Source organism: Varanus komodoensis, unplaced genomic scaffold, assembly GCF_004798865.1.
Source record: "Varanus komodoensis strain SLA01 unplaced genomic scaffold, ASM479886v1 scaffold33, whole genome shotgun sequence".
In the NCBI taxonomy this organism is placed as follows: domain Eukaryota; kingdom Metazoa; phylum Chordata; class Lepidosauria; order Squamata; family Varanidae; genus Varanus; species Varanus komodoensis.
This window is the reverse complement of record NW_025335817.1, coordinates 6,042,414-6,050,173: the sequence shown is the minus strand read 5'-3', so window position 1 is coordinate 6,050,173 and position 7,760 is coordinate 6,042,414.

Below are 7,760 nucleotides of genomic sequence, written 5' to 3'. Positions count from 1 at the left end.
TAAAGAATAGGATTATTTATTTATTTAAAACATTTCTATGCCCCCCCATCGCAACAAAGCCTCGGGGCAGCTCACAAAAAATACATAAAAACATAAATAAATAATAATAATATAATAATTTAAAAGAAAAAAAACATTTAAAAACCCCCAGTGCATTCTCGGCTAATTTTAAAATCCTAATTAATTCAATAATTTAGCAATTAAAATAAGTTTTAAATAAAAAGGTCTTAGCCTGGCTCCGAAAAACAAATAATGATGGCACCAGGCAGACCTCTCTGGGGAGCACATTCCATAGATGGGGCGCCACTGCAGAGAAAGCCCTCCTCTGGGTACTCACCCTTCTAATATCATTCACAGAGGGTTCCCGGAGAAGGGCATCCAATGCTGATCTCAAGAGGTGGGAGGGCATATATGGACGCAAGCGTTCCTTTAGATATCCAGGTCCCAAGCCATTTAGGGCTTTATAGGTCATAACCAATTGGGTTATGAATTGGGTCTGGACTTCAATCGGAAGCCAGTGGAGCTGACGGAGAACTGGGGTTATATGAAAACTATGCCCAGTCCCCGTCAGCAACCTGGCAGCTCTATTCTGCACCAATTGAAGTATCCGGACCGTCTTCAAGGGTAGCCCCACATAGAGCGCGTTACAGAAATCTAATCGGGAAGTTACCAGCGCGTGTGTCACTGTCTCCAGGCAGTCATTCTCCAGGAAGGGATGCAGCTGATGTATCAGCCAAAGCTGAAGGATTATCGCATTATTGTTAAGCTTTGCCTTTTCTCTAGAAACTAAAGATCTCCTCATCTTTGCCATCAAAACAACCGAATGAAACAGGTTCTGTTGAAAGGTGGTGACTGGCCCTGATCATTCAGACAGCAATGACTGGCATGCACTAGTCCCCAAGCAGCAAAATTTGCTGGAGTAGAACGAGCTATCTATGAGTGTGCCATATTTCTATGTTGGATCTTACATCTTTCTTGCGTGTGTGTGCCTAGGTGAGAGAAGGAAAGTACAGCGGAGATCAATGCCTGCAAGGGCACTGGATTGTTGTGTCCACTGTGGGCTTTACCCAGAACCTTAGAGGGGCAATTCATTTGGGGTCAGAGTTCAGGACTGTGGATAGCTCCTTTAACAGTCAGACTGAAACCCAGAGTGCATACACAGCCCCACTTACAGTGCTGAAAGAGTATTTGATGTACTGATGTATTTTGCATTTTCTGTGACTGCGTACTGTAAAAGGGAAGCTTGTGTTTGCATCTGAGTTCTCTACCAGGATAAAGCTATAGGCCTTTGTTTCCAGGAAAGCATGGGATCCCACTAGCATTCATTGTGAAAAAGTGTTTCTATTATTATTGTATGTTGTTGAGTGTGTGTGTGTGTGTGTGTGTGTCTGCATGCACAATTATGTGTGAATTCAGTTGCAGAGTAGGGGGCCTGCTACGTGTGGCCATCAGCAGGGCCTCTCTTGGCTTTGGTCTGGCCCAAATCAGGACTGCAGTGGAGGTCAAAGGATAAAGCCCATCGCAACAGAATCACAGAATCACAGAATAGTCGAGTTACAAGGAGTCAGAGGGCCTCTGGGCCCAACTCCCTGCTCAGTGCAGCGCAAGCTACACCATCCTGCTCAGGGAGCTGTCCAGTTGCGTTTGGAACTCCTCTGGTCTGGGAGAGCCCACCGACTCCCTAGGTCATGGGTTCCATTATTGGAACTGTCCTAGCGGTCAGGAGAATTTTCCTGATATCTAGGCAGAACCTGGCTTCCTGTAAGTTGGGCCCTTTATTCCATGTGTAAGAAGAGAGCCTGTCCTTCTTCTTTGTGACAACCTTTCAGGGACTTAAGGAGTGATTTCATATATCCCCTCAATCTTCTCATCTTGAGTCTGAACATGCTAGAGTCATTATCTATGAGAGCCCCCTTTCCATACTTATTTTGGAACAAAACAGAAGAAACTGCTATTTCAGGTCTTACACATGCAGACTAAAGCAATATAAAATATTGACAATCCCCATCAAAAATGCAAAAACCAAGCAACACATGTAGCAGATGGAACACCTATTTGTTAGAAACTGGTGATCATTAATGGCTCAGATCAGCAGGTTGGACTTATTCGGATGTGGAAAAGACAGCAATGAAGGTGCCAAGTGGATATGCCAAGGGAGGCCGTGCTACAAAATGGTGTCTTGTCGCACCGGGCCCTAGAGGCCTCTGTATCCATAGAAACCAATGAGCTTGAGAATGGGTCCATATGTTCTGAATTCTCCCTGATATGAGCAAATGACTGTGTTACTGATGTCTCATCTACCAGTGTAACCTCCAAAACCTTACTCCCTGGAGACCCAGAGGCAGCCTCTGTGAGCAGGGCATGTCGGGATTTTAAGTTCTCATTTAGGTCCTCACAGATGCTGCTACTGTATCACAGCTTGCAGCTTCCGTTGCTATTCAACCTGCTGTGAACTCCCAGAAAAGCTTGTGGCAATAAAAACCACAGTGAATTCAATTACATCCCTGAGCAGCTGGCTGAGGTATAGCTCAGTACTTCTGGAGGAAGGATCCATGTTGAGGAAGGTGTTTCTATGGTGAGCTCAAAGAGTGGTGCGCCCAAAATTTCTTCTATGCTTTTTCTCCCTTGTTGTTTTCATTCAATTTGATTGGAAGGAAAATCAAAGGCGAACACTGGGCAGAAAAATAATATGGGTTAGATTCAGGGTTCCTGCGTATCTCTTCCTCGTGAGAGGGCTGAGGAATGTGTGTGAGCATCTTGTCTGAAATTGTGCAATCATATATCTGGCAACCTGCAGCCAATCTAGCTTCCTGCACTGCCATTACAACCCAGGGGATGATATCATGTGGGAAATCTTCCCTTAGGGCACATTCAGCTCTGGAAGTGTGGGCAGCTGGAAAGCTGCATTGCAATGGAGAGAAGCGTGGGCAGCTGGAAAGCTGCATTGCAATGGAGAGAAGCGTGGGCAGCTGGAAAGCTGCATTGCAATGGAGAGAAGCATGGCAGCTGGAAGGCTGCGGTGCAATGGATGCATATTAAAAAGACAGCACACAGCTCTCCTGGTCACCTTGATGGACCATCCATAGGAGTGCAAAATGACATGTTAAAGGTTCTTTAGAAGAAAGCAGAAAAATGGAAGCCTCTTTCACGGGGGGAGTAAACATTCAGGACATTGGGGGACAGATTTTGGTAACAACTCTGAAGTTCCCTGGAGTCAGGCCCTTCCCCCTCACACCTGCCTTGTGCAGGATGCAAAATGGGGGCCAGCCTGCCAACATGGCTGATGCTGTTGCCGTTCGCAGTAGTGATGCAAGCATACCCACAGCCCTAGAGGAAGGGAGAGAGGGAGGCAGGGAAGACAGAGCCATGCTGTAGCCCCTGCCAGCGGTGCCCCCATCGCTGAGAAGCTAAGTGGAGAATCTCAGTGAAATTTTCTTCCTGGTTTCTCTGCCCACAGCTAAAGCTCACAAATAAAGAGCACAAAGTATTCCAAGAAGCCATTTGTGTACAGCTCTGCTTTCAGAGAGCAGCATATAAACCAGACCCTTAAGAACAGATTAAAATCAGAATTTAAGAGTCTTGGATAAACAAGACGAGTTTTATCTGGTGCAAATAAAGCTCACTTGCTGCCCTTGGGCCAGTTGCCCTCCATCGAACCGGCCGACATCCCTCATGAGGTCACTGGGGATATAAAATCAGTGAGGTGACTCCCAAGATGCTTTATTGGAGGAAGGGTGCTGTGGTGAAAGGGCTTATGGCAGAGGCTCTACCCATTTCCCAGCCATGCTCTGATAGCCCGTGGCTATTAGTCATGATGGCCATATGGAAGCTCTACAGAACCCATTTATTCATTATGAGGATATCAAAGGATCCTATCAGTTCCTTTTACTCTGTGAGGCCCGTGTGCTTCTCCCTCCACCCCCACATATTACCTTTAAAGCAGCCAGAGAGAAGGAGGCTCAGATTCAACCAGGGCGCTTCATGAGGGAGTGAGGACATGAATCCGGGTCCTGATCCAGCACGGCAGCACATGCATGGCCCTCAACGCCACCTGCTGAGAGACAAATCGTGGGAAGCTCTTGCCTGCAGGCCCCACTCAGGAGCAAAGCACCACAGGATGCTGCCTTCCATGCAGCTGGAACATGGGTCCGACTGGCCCGCAGCTGTGGGCACAGACAGCGCTCTGGGATCTCAGGCAGGGTTTTTCCAGCCCTGTTGCACAGGCTGAGCATTGCCCCCAAGGGCTTCTCCAAGCAAAGCATGTGTTCTATCGCAGAGCTAAGGCTCTTCCATTCTTTTAGATATCCAGTCAATTCACGGGCCTCTTGGGCACACGTGGGTGGACAAGAAAGTTTCTAGACTTGATGGACCATCTGTCCAGTCAAGCAGGGGTCTTCCTACATTCTTCTCCACTGGCTGATACAATCTGTAAGAAGCATGGGGGCCCACCTCTCATCACTTGGCCTCTCATCACTTTCTCTCTCATCTTTTCTTTTGGAGGCAGTATGCGAAACAAGCAGAGACATTTACCGCTGGTGCAACTCAGGGCGGAACTTCCTAACCCAGCAGCTGAAGGGCAATCTAAGCAACACTTCCCACTTCAAGGGAGAAAATAAAGCCTTTCGAAGAGAATTTCTATTCCTATTTCTTCCTAGAAGCAGCAGCACCTTTTCTCAACAGCCTCTCCTCATGTTTTCACGAACAGGAGATCATTCTAACTATTTTTGTATTGGAAAGACAACCTTCCGAATGTGAATCAGCGTGTGCATGGCCCGATAGCCCATCAGCGCAGAGAAACCTGTCTCTAGCGAAAGGATATCAGCAGAAGAAACGAAAAGGAGCCGGGAAAATGCCTGAACTGCCCAGCACAGTGTTCACTGCTGTGATCTGATTGCTTCAGATCGGAGTGGCAATCATTTGAATGTTAATACTACCATTAAGGGCTGCTGGGCAAAGAAACAAATGACCAGCCAGAGACGTGAAGTCGAATGTTTGCTCTGCTCTGTTATTACAGCATAAATCAGGGCCCCATCTGGCTGTATCAACTGACCCTCACAAAATGGCAAATTTGGAACCAAACTTGACTATAATGTCAAATGCAATGGATATGCAGTTGGCTCTATCCGTGGTCCATGCCATATATTACATGTTTAAAATGTGGTGCAAGACATTTGACAGACATGTTTATCGCAGGTGCCCTTTGTTGGGAAGGTGTGATTGATCGTAGCCGCCTGCTGCGTGTGAACTGGGTAGCAAACCATGCTTCATATGTGTGAAATAGTTCTCTTGATACATATGTCTTAGCTGAGCTTACCCAGTAATGCAAGTTTTTGCATTAAGATGCAGGAACAGATGAGATGCCAGCCAGGGCATGGTGTTTGGTGCATGCCTAGTCAGCATCCCTCTTTAGCCAGAATTACAGGAAACACACCTTCCCACTGAGTACCAGCTCCCACTGCACTGACACTGCATACTGGGAAAGAACCTCCAGTGCCTGGACATCTTTGTCGAAATGTGTGTGCACGCGCATTTTCCTGGAGGTGACTGCCCCCTGGGGCCACCTTGGCTGTGCCTCCGGAGACCTGTCCTCTGCCTCCTCGTCCATAGAGGCCACCACTGGCCACTTCCCAGAGGCATGGTACTCCTGAGTTTCATTCACTAATTCATGATTTGGGAGAAAATATTGGAGAACAGAGATCATAACTCAGTGGGGAAAAGACAATGTAGCATGTGATGGAAAGGCTTCTGTTGGCAAAGAACCGCGGACAAGGTGGGGAAAGAGTAGGGCCTCATTCTTCTACTCTGCTTGGATCTTCAGGGGAGGGTTTTGTCCAGCTGGAAGGCCCAGTCTGGAGAAAGCGAACATTTCATCAGATGGCTCCAGAGTGAGAATGCCCCTCTTCCGCCAGATGACACCCCACCCAAATTGTGTGAGAGACACACATTCTCTGCCCAGTGTAACCAGATGACCTATTGGGTTTCCAGCGTACTGACTGAGAATAATATATTGGTCCCCGTTTTCACAATTTTCCTAATAGAAAAGTCTACCAAGCTTAAAATAAGCCAACAAAAAACTCCAGAGTTCTTTCATAAGGAAGTTTTTCCATCCCTGTGATTCTTGGGGTGGGAAGGATGGGCTGCCACTGCTGCTGAGAATCATCCTTCTCCACTGAGTGTGGAGGCACAATTAATTACTAAAGCTCGTGGCTCGTTTGACACTCTGCGCTCTAGTTAGACAGGGAGGTCCGCACTGTGGCAATCTGCTTCTCAGTTACATTTGGGGGCTTAACAGAGCCAGCACTGCACCAGCTGCCACTCTTTGGCACTCTGTGTAGGGGGAAGTGTTGCTTTTGATATTTCCCTCTGAGAAAGGAAACTGAAGAAGAGACTTCGGCTTTGCGGGGGGGGGGGGGATCCATGTAAGCGAGCAAACTTTCAAGAAGTGGCGTTATTTTAAAGAGAGCAGTGAATCTTGATATGATGAGACAGGTGATCCTGAGGTCAAAAACATCGGCTTTGCAAAAGAAAAAATGTCCTTAGGGAAGCACAAATATATTAACTTGAGGCCTTTCACCTCTTGCTTCAGAACCTCCTGCCTGTCATGGCTCTATCAATCCATTTCTAGCATTTTCCTTGGCTATGAACTTCTCAGAATGACAAGAGGGCGATTTGGAAGATATAGTAAGGCTTCTAGGAAGCTTTTTCATTTTGGAGTTACAGAGTAAAGTGAATCAGCCTTTTGCTTTCTCCCAGGAACTACTTATCTTCAATCTTTCAATTAAAGGTCAAAAAATGAAAGGAGACAGACCAGTCGTCTATTATGTCCCCCCCCCCCACCCCACACCAAGCATTCCTGTAGTCGAGTGCCTGTCCGTCGCATTGCTATGCCTAAGCCACTGTGAGATTAGGTCTTCTTTTGCTTCAAAAATAATCTCATAAGAACTGCCATTTTGTAACATAAAAGCATATCATAGATGAAAATGTGGTCCATCTTCCCACAACCGTCTTATCCATCTCTCCTTCATAGCCAACCACAGTAATATTCATCTCTCTTACTACCTCCATATTTTATCATGGTTAGAAAGGCATCTGGGAACAAGAAATTGTCCTAGTATTGAACACGCTGAGACCAGCAGGAGAAGCATTCAGCTCCAGAACCTATGCAATTAAATCATGTCTTTAAGCAGGCTTTTAATGCTTTCTGTGACCCTAAGAATCAAACCACTGGTTCTTCTTGCAGGAGCTGTCCAAGGCCTTCAGGAGATGTCTTCCCCATCACCTGTTCCCTGATCCTTCAGCAGGAAGTGCCAGTAACTGGGACCTGCATGCACAGTATGTGATTCAACACCACTGGAACTGTCACCTCCATGAATAGTAAGAATTTAATTGATTTCTGCATTTAATGGAAAAAGTCGATCATACATAAGCCACCTAGGAAGGCCTTTTGGCAGTATAGGTGGCATATAAATATTTGCATAAACAAATAAACAAACAAACACATCTCCCTTTTCATTTGGACTCTTGGCACATGCTCTGTCTATGGTTACCTTTGATGAGTGCCTGAAAACCACATCATCTAGGTGGCTTATTAGTAGATGGAATTAAGATAATATTATTCAGATATTGAGAGATTTCCAGTGGTTGACAGTTGCTTTCTGGGCTCAGTTCAAAATGTTTTTGGTTTTAATCCTAAATGGCTTAAGGCCTAGTTATCAAAGGGGCATCCTGTCTCATTGGTTATCAGGAGATGCAGAGGAAGC